At 41.0% G+C, this 14,023-nt stretch overlaps 1 protein-coding gene across 9 annotated transcripts in view; it reads left to right on the top strand.

The window, feature by feature from the left end:
- Sox6 (SRY-box transcription factor 6) overlaps positions 1 to 14,023 on the top strand; it is a 586,344-nt gene that overhangs the window by 205,762 nt on the left and 366,559 nt on the right. Inside the window, exon 1 of one of the 9 annotated variants that reach the window (XM_076941362.1) lies at positions 963 to 1,057. The exons of the other annotated variants lie outside the window; for them this stretch is intronic. The gene's annotated coding sequence lies outside the window, so the exon portion shown is untranslated. Of the gene's footprint in view, positions 1 to 962; positions 1,058 to 14,023 lie in introns of those variants that run through there. 9 annotated transcript variants of the gene reach the window in all.

Genomic DNA, 14,023 nt, shown 5'->3' with positions numbered 1-14,023 from the left:
TAAGAACACACTTGCTTTGTTAAAGAAGTTGACGGTCATATATACCTGCTAGCCTGCAAAGGACTCCAAGCTTACCTTTCCTTGGAGGACTGTGAAATTTAAGTGTATACTGTAACTGGAGAGAGATTATTTTATCCTTAAAGTATTCGGAAACATCAACTTAACAGTATCTGTTGGCCTTGTCTTTGTTTGGGGTGGGGTACAGATATGGAGGAAGTTGGGATAGAGAAGATGGAGAAGTCTGGGTATCTCCATTGGTCAAAACAATAGCAGGGTTACCGTTCTGCTTCTGCCTTGGTTATTTCTTGTAAGGCTTTTAGAACAGTCCGCTGAGCGTATGAGAACAGCAGGTTTGGAAATGTCAGTGAAGGTGCTAACTAAACAGAAGGCTTCTGCACCCAATGGGAATTAATCTGAACTCCTCTGTACACAGTGAATGGTACAGCTTTTCTTTCAGGCTCTTCCCTCCCAGCTCCTGGTCATTTTGAGCCATGTGTAGCACCCAAATCCCCCAAAGTCTCTTCTTGGGGCCAGTTTCAGCCCCATTTTGTCTCTAGGTCCAGAGACATTCCTCTCCTCCTGTGAAAAAGCAGACTGATGCCCAAGTTAGGAAGTCTCAGGTTTGGGCTTCATGCATGTGTGGTGGCCAGTGGTTTCTTACAAATGAGCACATGTACTCACTGTCTTGAATCCTTGTCTATTCTAAAAGTGTGACAGTTTTAATCAATGTGGTGTTGGGGCTTGTGCTATGTGCCAGGTACTGGATACTCAGAGGTGACTTTCCGTTTTCCACCCTTTCCTCTATGGCTCTCTCCTTTTCTCATACCACAGGTTTCTGCTTCTTTTTCATTTTGCGTGTCTGTCAAAGCAAAGAGCCTTTTAGTGGGAATTTCAAGTTCAAGTCACATTCCTTCCTAGCTCATGAATGAGGCTTGTTTGTTTATTTAGAACCCAGTGTCAGTGAGGGCACAATGCCACTTGACTCCTGTGGGGACTCCCTTCCCTCCTCTGTTCTGTGAGCTTGGATTGCTGTCCCAATGACAGAAACTCGATGAAGGTGAGAGGATGGAGCATCTGGATGGATCAGACCATGGAAAGCCAGTGCAAGCTGCATGCTTGTCCAGTGCTGTCCTTGTTGACCAAATACAAACCATAATTTAGGGCTTTGATTTAAAACAAAATCCTCATTGAACTAAGCTGTAAACTGATGTAGAAGAGTGAGAACACTTACGTGGGCTTCATTGCACTTTTCTCCACTTGGGTGAGCTTCAGCAAGCACTTCCTTTTTATTTTAGTTTAGATGCAGTAGTGGGCTTTGCTGGTCTTTATGTATTCTAAATAATATCTTAGTTATTTATTTGAGAATTGTATACACTGTATTTTGATCATATCCACCTTCCCTCCTCTCCTACTTGTTCCAGATCTACCCCTGCCTCAATATCCAGAGAAGCTGTGGCACTCCTCCCTCCCTAACTCCCTACTCCCCATCTAGCACTGGCCAGCTACTCTTAGGAGTGAGGTTTACCCTGAAGTGTAGTTAGTTAACCAGAAGTCACCCACTAAAGAAAACCCAAGCTGCCCCTGTTAGTTACTTTTCTATTGTTTTGATTAAGACTGCATGGCCAAGGAAACTTAGAAAAGAAAGGTTCCCTCAGGGCTTTCAGCTCTAGGGATTGGAGTACATTACCATCATGGTGGGGAGCATGGCAACAGGCAGGCAGCAGCTGAGAGCTCATATTCCATCCACAAACAGGAAGCAGAGAGTGCACTGGGGATGGTGGGAGGCTTTTGAATTTTCCTAATGTCAGATCGCCAACAAGGCCGTATCTCCTAATCTTTTCCAAATAGTTTTACCAACTGGGGACTAAGTATTCAAACTCATGAACCTATGAAGACATTCTCATTCAGACCACAACATTCCACTCAATGACCCCATAGTCTCATGGCCATATCATGCAAAATGCATTTAGTCAAATTTCAAAAATCCTTATAGCCTTTTACAGTTTTAACACTGTTTCAAAGTGCAATACCTCTTATAAGACTTGATGTACTATTAATTGCAACCCCCTGAAAATTAAATTATATACTTCCAACATACCATGACACAGAATATGTATTGCCATTACAAAAGGGTGGGAATGGGTATGTTGTGTGACAATGTGTTTCCTGGGGAGACACAACACACGTTTACTCATTCCAGATAGGGAGCCCATCATAGACCAAAGTACAACTATCACCAAAATTCAGCTTGGTGAACCAATGAATTTTACTGGGGTTACTTACAGGAATATGGGTGAGGGTTTACTTACAGGAGCAGAAATGACTAAAAGACAGTTGCTTCACCAAAGCCTACTGCAGCATGGGTGACACCTCACAAATCTGGGAACTTGGAGCATACTTGCAGTGGTATGCATCTCAACAGGTTTAGGTACTTTAGTTGGTTTAAACCTCTTCTGGGTGCTTGGCTGGTTTCTGCTTCTTCTAGGCATTTGGTCTGGTCTGAGTCATCTATGAAGCTTTGCTTGGCTCAGAGGTTTTTTTTTTTTTTTTTTTTTTTCTCAGCTCCCTTTCTTGTTGCAGTTGTTCCTTTACATAAACAAATTCCTGCACTATCTCAGCCTCAGATGCATCTTTAACTGCACAGGTCAGAGGTCAGGCAGCCTCTCCTGCTGCTGCTGATACTCAACACTCTTGATCCTTGTACACTAATCTCAAAGACTGAACGATTTCCTCTAAACCTTTAACTGTTTTCAGGGTGTTTCCATATTCACATGGTAGACCCCATTCATCAAGCAGTCATGCCACCCCATACCACATAGTTGAAGACTACCATTCTGGGATTCTGCCCACAGATACCCCTAATCTTGATGTTTCAGCTTTAGTTGCATATCTCACTATCCACAGTAAGAAACTTGCAACCGTTGCCAAAGCACAAAGGCACACAAACCTACACTATGTAGGAAAGCACAACTCTATTGGAATTTCCTTCATAGATGTTCTTCCTTCTGCCTGCTGAGCAACAGCCTCAGTTGCTAACCATAGATGGCCAGGACCATGCACTCATCTTTGGTTCTGTTGTGTTCCTGTTCAGGCGCCAATCATGTTGTGTGACAAAACTTTTCCTGAGGAGACACAATACACACATCTATTCACCCTGGAGGGTGAACCCACAACAGACCAGATACACCAAAGTACAGCTCGGTGAACCAAAGAGTGTTATTGGGGTTGCTCAACAGGAGCAGAGGTGACTAAAAGACAACTGCTTCACCGAAACCTACTCCAACATGGGTAACAGCTCACAAAGTGAGGACCTGCAGGCAGCTCAGCAGGTTGGAGAATGTCTTTAGTGGATTTAAACCTCCTCCAGGCAGCTCAATTTGTTTCTGCTTCTTTCAGGTATCCAATCTGGCCTCAGTCTTCTCTGCAGCTCTGTTCCTCTAGTTTCAGAGGAGCTCTCAGCTTATGAGTCTAGTGAATCTGGTCAGTTTCAGGGACTTCCTCAAGCTATTTTGACTTGTTTACCTTCCTGCTTAAGTAGCTTCCCTGCAGTATGGAATGTCTTAATCTCTGAGGAAACGTTAACACAATATGGTATAGTGTGAAAATAGGGACCAACGCAAGATCAAACTAAATAAGGCAAACTCCAAATCCTGTGGTTCCATGACTGACGTCAGAGGGCTTAGATAGCTCTTCTTTCCAGTTTTGCTGCCTACAACACACTTCTTTCTCTAGGCTGGTTCCACACTCTTCAGTTCTTGGTGGCAGATACCCCACAGCTCTGGGGTAATGTCTTAGAGTCTTCAACACAATCCAAGCTTCCCTTTGACATTTTTATAAAATGACTTCTCAGGGCCTCTCTGCAGGGACTTCTCTGCCATATTTTTGGCCTCAGCAGCTTTTCCTTAACTTTGGAGAAAGAGTCCACAACCCCATTATCATGTATCCTCATGACTCTAAAGCCATAACTGCATGGAGATAATTCCCACTTGAAATGATGAGCCTGCAACCCTTAAATCATATTTGCAACAGCATCCATTGCTTTTTGGAGCAAAAAATTCCTTAAGCTTTCTCTTTTCCCAAGATGGAAGCTTAGCTGGGTGGGGTCTTGCTCTGAGGGTGTCCCTTCCTCTATCAGGTGAAATCAGGTCTTTCCTTAAGTCTCCTTATCTTGCTCAGCACAAGCCTTGGCTCCAACATCAATTTTTCTTGATGCTCTTTTACTTTTCAAACTGTACATTTTGTATTTCTTTTTGTCCTGCTTGCTCTTTTTTATTGTAGACCTACATGAAAATGATTACTAATAACCATACAATACAGTCAATATTAAGTTGTCTTGAAATCTCCTTTACTGAAGAAATTAAGTCATTGCTTTTCAATTTAGCCTCAGGAAAAGAGGCAGTAGATAGTCACATTTTTTTTTTTTTAAATCAAAGAATCATCTCTAGACCAGTTACTAATATTGTTCTCTAAATCCTTGATCTGGGCTTCAAACCCTATCCCACGACAAATCTTCAACAAGCCCACATCTCCTACTCCTTCCTACAAAGTCCCACCAACTGGAGACTGAATATTTAAACATATGAGCCAATGGGTACCATTCTTATTCAAGCCATCTCCCTATCTTTCACAGAAGCTACCAAATGCCAATACTCCTCAGGTAAGGGTGGGGTTAGTTGCCCACCTCCCCTGAACCTATGCTAGGATTTTATCTGGCTTGAGCTTACAGAAATCTTGTGCATACTTCCACCATTGCCATGAGTTCATACATGCATCTGTCTGTTGTGTCTGGAAAATGCTGGATTTTTTGAAGTCATCCACTGACTCTGGCACTTACAATCTTTCTGCCCTTTCGGTGAATGTCTCGAGATGAGGAGGGGAATGATACAGATGTTCCATTTAGGGCTAAGATTCCAAAGTTTTCTATTCTCTGCATGTTGTCCAATTTTGGTTCTCTGTGTTTCTACTGCAAGAAGTGTCTTTGATGTGGATTGAATGATGTATTGGTTTATGAATATAACAGAAAGTCATTAGGAGTCTTTTTAATGTTATGTTTGTTTAGCAAAGTACTAGTAGTAGCTTACCCGAAAAGGCCCATGACTTATCGGATTATGGTGGGTTTTGTTTTTTGTTTTGTATCTCTCTATTACAAGTGCCAACTATGAGTTCCATCTTGTGGAGAAGGCTTTAAATCTAGACAGAAAGTGGTTGGCTCCCTCACAGGGTTCACAGCTGGGTGAAATTGGTGATTACCTTTCTTCTTTAGTAGTGTGCTTAGCACCCTCCAGCACTGTGAAGGCTAGCTAGTTGGGATGACGCTTCCAGTTCACTACCAATGTGATTTTCCTATGTTTATGACTCAAGTATGTGGTGTCTTCAACAATAGAATCTCACTGTTAACGTCCAGAGGATAATTAAAAAGCACTAAAAATATCCTGTAATGTTTGGAGGACTTTGGGACGCCATGGGTCAAGGGCTCAAAAAGAGGTAACTCATTCCTGGTATTGGTACTTTTATTTGGTAGTGTGTGGTGTTTAGTTGGGGTATTAGCCTCCTATTATATGGTAACTTCATACATACATACATACATACATACATACATGTGTGTGTGTATAAATAACTTTAGGAAACTTATATTGTTATAGGTTTCCATATGGATTTCCCAAAATGTCAGTAGCAGAAGTTATCCCACCTCTGTATTCTGATCTCTACTCTTCCATCTCATTGGCTTTTATTTACTTTTGGCAGCCTTTATCAGTGCTGGCTCAGAGGGATCAGTGTCTGAATATGTTGGATACTTACTCTGCTGTTTTAATTGCTCACAGGAGAAAATATTCTGTAATGCTATAGGATCAGATTTTCTTTGCCACAGGGTTTAATAACCCTGCATAGTTATCACTCCTACTACTGGGTAGGTATTTGTGAGTAGATTCACTGGTGATTGGCTTTAAGTATGACACTAGAGTTATGTAGTGTCTATGCCAGATCAACTTGAGAAAGTGGGCACAGTACAGTCACTGTGGACACCTTTCTTACTTTTTCACCTCTAAGATCAGAAACAGAATTTACAGAGTGCCAACTTAGCTTCTTAATTGCCTTCAAGTGTACCTTCTTGTGAGATGCCTTCAGGTCAGTTTTCTTTGTTCTCCTTGATCATAGTTAAAGACAATGGAAGAGCAGTAGGTTTATGAGTGCTATGGATTGAGGTTTAAAAACAATTAAAAAATACTATTTAATTTTGATCATGTAGTTTTGAAACACTATTATAGCAAAGGACTACAATTTAGTGGTTTTTTGTTTGTTTTGTTCTTTTTTTTTCCCCCTTAATGTGGAAGGAAACAATTTTTTGAGATGTGGAGCTGAGAAAAATATAGATTCATCTCCTGTTGGATTAGTGATTCTCAAACTTTCTAATTCTGTGGTCTTTTAATACAGTCACTTATGTTGTGGTGACATGCAACTATAGGATTATTTTTGTTGCTAGTTCATAACTGTAATTTTGCTACTGTTATGAATTACAATGTAAACATATATGTTTCCTGATGGAGACCTCTGTGAAAGGGTACTTAGATTCCCCAAAGGGGTCACAACAAACAGGTCGCAACCTGAGAACCACTGTATTATATCTTTCCATAGATGATAACATATGTAGCGTGGGAGACTCTGGTCTACAGAAATTTGTAGTTTTGAAATCTTCTTTTATTAAGGTATAGCTAGTTCAAGTCCATCAGAACATAAACAATACATATTGAATTTGTATAGGCCACATTTTAGGATTGCCTCAAACTTGAAGTTTCCCCACTGGGAATCAGTGGGGACAAAATCTGAGAGGACTGTTTGTTCATTGTTTGTGAAGAGCTTTTCTCATTATCAAATTGGAAATTCTGTCAATTCTGAGTTGCTGTCTAGATATCATTAGTTACAATGAGTTGGAAGCTTCTTCTGCAGAGGTTTGGACATCATTTAAATGACCTTGACTTTTTTGCTAGTGTTGACACTTTAAAGACCTGATTATTCTCTATTTATCCTCATATTCAAAGCCTTTGCCTTGAAATTTCAAAGTATCCTTTCCCTCCTGGGAAGCATTAGTCATTTAACTTGCTTTAGCTAATGGGGTGTGAGCAAACGCCTCACATGAAGAGGCTTACAGACTGGTCAGATTGAGCTCTACTAATGAAGGACGAGATGTAGGGAGTGTAGTTTAGAGACTCCATTTGTTCCTACTAGGCCATCCTAGATTACCAAAACCCCAGCCATTCAAGTTAAGTTTATGAACTCATCTAAAATCAGATGGCCTGCAAATACACGAATGGATAACTTGTTTTAAGCTACTAAGTTTTGCAATGACCAAATTTTCCATTGTTTTTGTAGCCATAAATATTTCATATAATCTCAGATAACCTGTCTCTGAAGTATTTAACTGAGCTACCCTCATTAATGATACTGAGTTATTCAGTTCTTGCTATCCCACTGACAATTTGTTTCACATTGCCAGGATGTAGAAAAAGGGAACATTATCCAACGCTGGACCTAGAAACTTCAGAGAGCAAAGCATTCAGTGGTACTTGTGTAGAAAAAGTAGTTATTCTTTTTGTGGAATTTTAAAGGTACTCCCTCCCCAGTCTGTGCATGGACTCAGTGTAGAGTAGCTTTCTAGAACATGGAATTATGTAATCTATAAAGAATGACACAGGTAAGCCATCAAGTTGAGTGCATACAGTAGAACACATGACGTGAGTTACAGACTTATAATGGTAGTCTGGATAGTGAAAGGGAGACCCTGTGTGTGCTAGTGTGATGTGTAACCTCATGAGATGACTGTTTGCATCTGCCATGTACGGCTATGCAACTCCATGTCCCTGTCACTGTATGACACATGACTGAACATTTTTAGTCAAGAGCAACTTTAACCAAAAAAATAGTTTTGGATAGAATGTGTGTGTTGGGGGAAGGGCAGGGTAAGGCTTAGAAAAGTAAAACCCACTTTGCCTCTGGGCCATTTAAAGGTAGCACAGTGTAGACGAATGATTTGACTATAGACTGAGCTATTGAAATTTAACTCCAGACCCAGCAGGTCCAGCTTACCCAAGAAGTAAGGTTGGTTGACAAGAGGCAGAGCTAGTTTTATTGGGCACATGATTCTGCCTCGAACTTTGACCTTGGGAATCAGAAGGCTATTGCAGTGTTTTGTAAAGCACTGCTATTTCCTCCCCTTCCCCTTCCCCTTCCCCTTCCCCTTCCCCTTCCCCTTCCCCTTCCCCTTCCCCTTCCCCTTCCCCTTCCCCTTCCCCTTCCCCTTCCCCTTCCCCTTCCCCTTCCCCTTCTTCCCCTTCCCCTTCTTCCCCTTCCCCTTCTTCCCCTTCCCCTTCCCCTTCTTCCCCTTCCCCTTCTTCCCCTTCCCCTTCTTCCCCTTCCCCTTCCTCCCCTTCCCCTTCCCCTTCTTCCCCTTCCCCTTCTTCCCCTTCTTCCCCTTCTTCCCCTTCTTCCCCTTCTTCCCCTTCTTCCCCTTCTTCCCCTTCTTCCCCTTCTTCCCCTTCTTCCCCTTCTTCCCCTTCTTCCCCTTCTTCCCCTTCTTCCCCTTCTTCCCCTTCTTCCCCTTCTTCCCCTTCTTCCCCTTCTTCCCCTTCTTCCCCTTCCCCTTCCTCTTCCCCTTTCCCTTCTTTTTTTCCCTTCCCTTTTCTTTTCTTTTGTGGGAGAAAGAAGTCTGCTCTCATTTTAGTGACGAAATAAAAAGGTGCTGGTTGAAAGTCCTCTGAACATTGGCAGAGCCTTGCAGAATACTTCTGAGAAGCTATGGCCTTCTGTTTCTGGAGCTGTGCTTGAGGAACATTGACTAGATCCTGCCCTTAGTAATCTCACCCAGTTCCTTGGGAAGGTCCTTATGGTTTTGCCCTTAGTTAACTCATTCAGTTCCTTGGGAAGGACCTTATTATTCTGTGCTGCAGTGCTGGTCACCTGGCGGTAGGTCATTAGCATTTTTAGTCGTCTTTTCTTCACAACAATGCACAACATGCTAATTAGAGGATTCTGAAAGCTAAGTAACCTGTTTTAAAATCAGACATTTTAATTTGCAGCTTTAATGGCTGTTTTTATAATAACTGGCTTTATTGGGGGTAAAAGCACTTCTCATGTTCCACTAGCAAGGCAAAGCATAACAGAAGCTGACAAAATTAAAAACCTCATAATGCGACCTTTGCCTGGGATAAAAGGCTGTTTCATAACAATTTCCTTTTGTTCTTTGTTTAAGCCATTACTCTAAAAGGAGCCTCCGATTAATCTGAGTAAATGCATCATTACAGTACTAATCCATGTCCTTCTGTCAGTGTCTGTTTTAATTAAATAAGAAATGCTAGCAGAAAGATATCACGCACAAAGCTGTGATTGGAGAAAGAAGCACCGGTTGATGAGGGAAAAGATTAAAAAGGGCTTTACGGTTTGTTGTCCATTTGCATAGCCCCAGATGCCACAGGGTTTCAGTATGAAAAGGAAACTTACAAAAGTCCTGACCACATTGCACTCATAGATTTAAAATAATGGGACTGACCAGTGCGATTCTAATCATGCATTTATCACATGCTAGACATTCCAAAGTGGGGGCGGAACAGTGCAGGGTGTGTCTTCTCAGCCGTCCGTGCAGCCTCATGGTGTGGTTGTGAAAACACACCTGCCAAATTTGGAAAGTTTATTTTAGGTGCAATGCACAGTGAGACTTGGTTGTGGTGTGTGTCTGTGTGTTTAAAGTATCTTGCACCTTTTAGTTTAGTTTTCTTTTATTTGGAACTGGTTTTCTTATAATAATATATTAAGGATTTGGGTGCTTGATTGATTGTTAACTCTAAAAGGCACACCAAATGAATGCTTAGCGAGAATCTTGCTACACTGATAACTAGAAACTCTCCCTGGCCTTGCAGTTGCAGAATTCCCGTGTGGAGGGCATTCTCCACATGCCCACCATTATCTGATGTAATGAAAAGAGAAAGTGTGCAGCAGTGAGATTGTTAATTAATTTAGCCTAACAAGATGAAGACGAATGAAGCAGAGCACAGGCTGAACGAAGTAAGAGGTCTTATTTACAATTCAATACATTTTTTATATAATACAGATTTCACTTGGTTTAAAAAAACAAACAGACCCCCAATACTATGAACAAAATAAATCCCCCACTCCACCATTCCACATGGAGCTCCTGGCCTGACCTCACAGAAAGCAAGCCATGGCTCCATATGGAAGACACTTCTCCAATGTGTAAACAGGGCTTTTCTCCTGCTAAGAATCCTACAGTAGTTAACCTTTAACTCCAGGCTTTTATTATTCCTGCTGCAGACAAGAGGTGAGCACAAGCACAGAGACCTGGAAGCCTTTAGGTCTCTTGTCCTCCAGGTTGCCCCAGACTTGTCGTCTTTGTTTTTTAATAATCATTTTATTTTAATTGTCTTTCACCAAAGGCAGGAATCTCAAGGGCTGGGGGTGGGGTGGGCAGGGAGGAAAAGCTGCTTGCAGTTAGTTACACAGGGTTCTTAGATTCACATTTTAAAGTCCCCCCTTCAGAGAGTAATGAGCTTTCTCCGGGATCTGACCTTTCGTCATTCCTGCTTTCTGCTCAGAAGTACTTCCTTCCTTCCTACTGTAGCTAGAAAAGACAGTCTCTTATCTCGAGTTACTGTAGGTAGTGGTGACAGGACTCCACAAATGGTGGTATTATGATCACTGTGTTTTTTATCTCAGGGGCCAGGAACAAATGCATGCAACTGCTTCTAAGGATTTCAATAAATAGGACTTTTTTTTTTTTTTTTTAAAGTTCAGACAATCGCCTTTTATGTTACTTTTAAACAAAGCTACTAGTCCATCAAGAGTTTGAAAAGAAAACAATTCCACAGAGTGCCGGTATGGCCACAGACCAATCATCATGGCACCCATTCTCAAGTCCTTTATTTTTCAAGTCCACAACAATAGGTTGTTGATTCAATGGACAAGACCAGAACAATTAAGTTCTCTGTTTAGCAGCAGTGCAGCATTTTAATGCCCTTCTCTAATAATGCTCTCATTATTGTTATTCTAAGACTGGGCCTCAGGAGGAGGAATATTTGCTGGAGGTACGTCATTATTTTGCAAATTTCGATTAGTTCATCATGTTGTCTGTAGTGTGAAAATCGTAGCTAATTAGGGCAGCCAGTTAGACGACCAGCTTTTGAGCTTATGAGTTAAAAGGTAGCATACTTGATAGGCCAGTGATGTGAAAAAGGTGGTAAAAAGGAGGATTAGAGCAGTTGCCTTAGTAACTCCAACTTCCATCTGGGAGGGAACAATGGACTTGTGTTTCTCCCCCACCTTGGTGTAAAAATTGGTTTTGTTTTGAAAGGACAGGGTTCTTTTTATGACAATCTGGAATTCAGCCCAACTGAGTGCAGTTTTAGTTGTTAGGAGAGACCACTGGGATAGGGAAGATGAAAAGGTCATGGCGAGCCTCAAGGACATGAAAGGTCGTTGTCTGGTGAAACAATGGTAGATTGTATTTTTTCTCTCCCTCTCTCTACTATTTCAAGCCAACCCCTAAGTCAGGTGATGGGACAAATACCTACAGTTTAGTCAGGTGAAACAGGAGTGTGGGGGATGTGGGGGAGAGAATTTGTACTATGCCAGAGAAAGAGAGAAAGGAAGGAAGGAAGGAAGGAAGGAAGGAAGGAAGGAAGGAAGGAGGGGATGTTTCCAATCTGCTTCTGTTAGGGTGGTATTTCTTTGTCGCCATCCAGTGTGCTCTGGATGGTTTGCCTCTGTGGCCAGCACATCTCTGGGAACCTCTCCAGCATGTGAGGAGCATGATTTAAGCTTTCTCTTTGAGCTCCCCAGAGGACCAGTGATGTGATACTTAACAATAAATTTAGTTGTTGCTTTCTCAAATTATTGGTACCCTTAAAAGGTTTTCCTTAAAATGCACACAGAATAAAATGAATGATAAATATGAAAGAAATTTGTCTCAGCACCGCACAGGGTTTTACCATAAATTCTATGACTTCCATCACAGAAAGTTTACAGGAAACTGTTTAGATGTTGCTGCAATAGCAGTGCAATTTTTTTTATGTACATAAGAAAATGCCACAATTTTAGGATCTACTAGGAGCTTTGTATATGGGGTTGGTGATAGGAAAAGACTGAATGCAGCGCCATTTCTTTAAAATCCTCAAAACCAGTCACCCTTCCCAGGTTCACCATACTCGTAGTTCACGAAATGAATGACTTCTCTTTTCCTTCCATATTAGTTTCTCTCTCTCTCTCTCTCTCTCTCTCTCTCTCTCTCTCTCTCTCTCTCTCTCTCTCTCTGTGTATGTGTGTGTGTGTGTGTGTGTAGAGCTAGAAGGAATAAAGGAAGGGACTGCTGTGTTTTATAATAATAATTAAAAAAAGACTGTTTTTGATGATCTCAGAAACCTTCATTTTTTTTCCTTCTCTGTTGTCTTACCTGAACTTGGTCCAGAGGGTGGTCCAGGAAGTGTGGAGATTTCAGATTCTTCCTTAGTCCCAGGTCTCCCATTGCCCAGCAAACAACCCACTTTGTAGTTACCTTTGTTCTTTGGAGAAGCTGTATTTCTTTTGTTGGTTGTAGACTTGACATAGCTGAGTCATGAAACTCCAGAGTTACAAGACTTTTGCCACCAGCTAGTTACACTTTTATATTCGAAACATGAAGAAAGATGGAAATGACTTGCCCAAGGAAGTCCAACTCTTCAGAGCCAAAGGGCTACCATTTGCTTTATTGTCTAAATATGAAAACCTGAATTTAAAAGAGAGAGAGAGAGAGAGAGAGAGAGAGAGAGAGAGAGAGAGAGAGAGAAAGAGAGAGAGAAAGCATTATCCAAACAGGTTTACCTTGCTTCCTGGTTCTCTGAGTGGCTGAGAGGAGGTGTGGTAAAGCTATTATTAGTAATGCTGGTGGTAGTCAGAGAAAAAGTTTTTGATATTGAAGTTCTATTTTACAGAAATGGAACTTTCTGTACCAGGAACAAAACAAATACAGTAGTACAGTTTAGGATCACATCTCTATAACTCTAGGGAGATGAGCTTTGGTTGGGAAGCCTGCTTACCAGGGTCCTGAGACATTCTTCATCTTGCCTTTTTCTGATGTGCTTTCAAGTATATTAGTATAATTGATGGTTTTAATACTTTCTTTCAGAAGGAGAGGAGAAGCTAGGTGATGAAAGAGAGATAGAGGGGGGAGACAGGGAAGCAGATGTTCATGTATCTCCACCAGTCAAAGATAGTTGATATATCTAGGTTGGGTAGTGGGTTACACCTCTGATTGAACAATACCAAACTTATAAAGCCTATGATTAACATTTCTTAAAAAAATGTATAAATGCAAAAAGGAAAAGGGGGCATGGGATAGGGGTTTTCTAAGGGGGGGGAATGGGGAAACGGGATGGTATCTGAAGTGTACATGAAAGATCTAATAAAAAAAAAATACTTTCTTTCTATGGTGGCAGAACTGTTACTTTGTTTCTTGTTTTTGTGTTTGTAAAAAGTGACCTGAGGTTATTCAATTTTATTAGCTATTTGGAGACATTAGATTTGTTACATGATTTGAAAATGTAGTATACATTTGGAAGATTATGGTTAGACTGTAAATTTGTGCTATATTCAGATACTCAAAAGCAAATATAGAATCATGATATTTAATACTATCAATATAAGTGCTATAGTTTATGTTTTGAATCATTTTAGGCTGTCTGTGGACATAAAAGGGAATGACCCATGTCCTTGTCTTATTATTTCATATTAAAGAAAATTTACCCCTCCATGACATTAGGTCTATTTTATTTCAGCCTTTTCTATGCCTGAGTGTGAGAAGAAAAAACATGCATAGTTATTTATGTTCTATCTCTGATGCTCAGAGCAGTACCTGTCTTATCCTAGGTACTTGGCAGATAGTTGTTGGGTGGATACAAATTTGCATGCATGGATCATACCATAGGCACATTTTTATATTGGAATTATTTTATTGGATTTTTCATGTTAATAGTTTTTAGGACAT

The sequence above is a fragment of the Arvicanthis niloticus genome, chromosome 1, assembly GCF_011762505.2.
Source record: "Arvicanthis niloticus isolate mArvNil1 chromosome 1, mArvNil1.pat.X, whole genome shotgun sequence".
NCBI lineage: Eukaryota > Metazoa > Chordata > Mammalia > Rodentia > Muridae > Arvicanthis > Arvicanthis niloticus.
The sequence above is the reverse complement of the archived record's forward strand: the minus strand, read 5'-3'. Positions and strand labels throughout refer to the sequence as shown.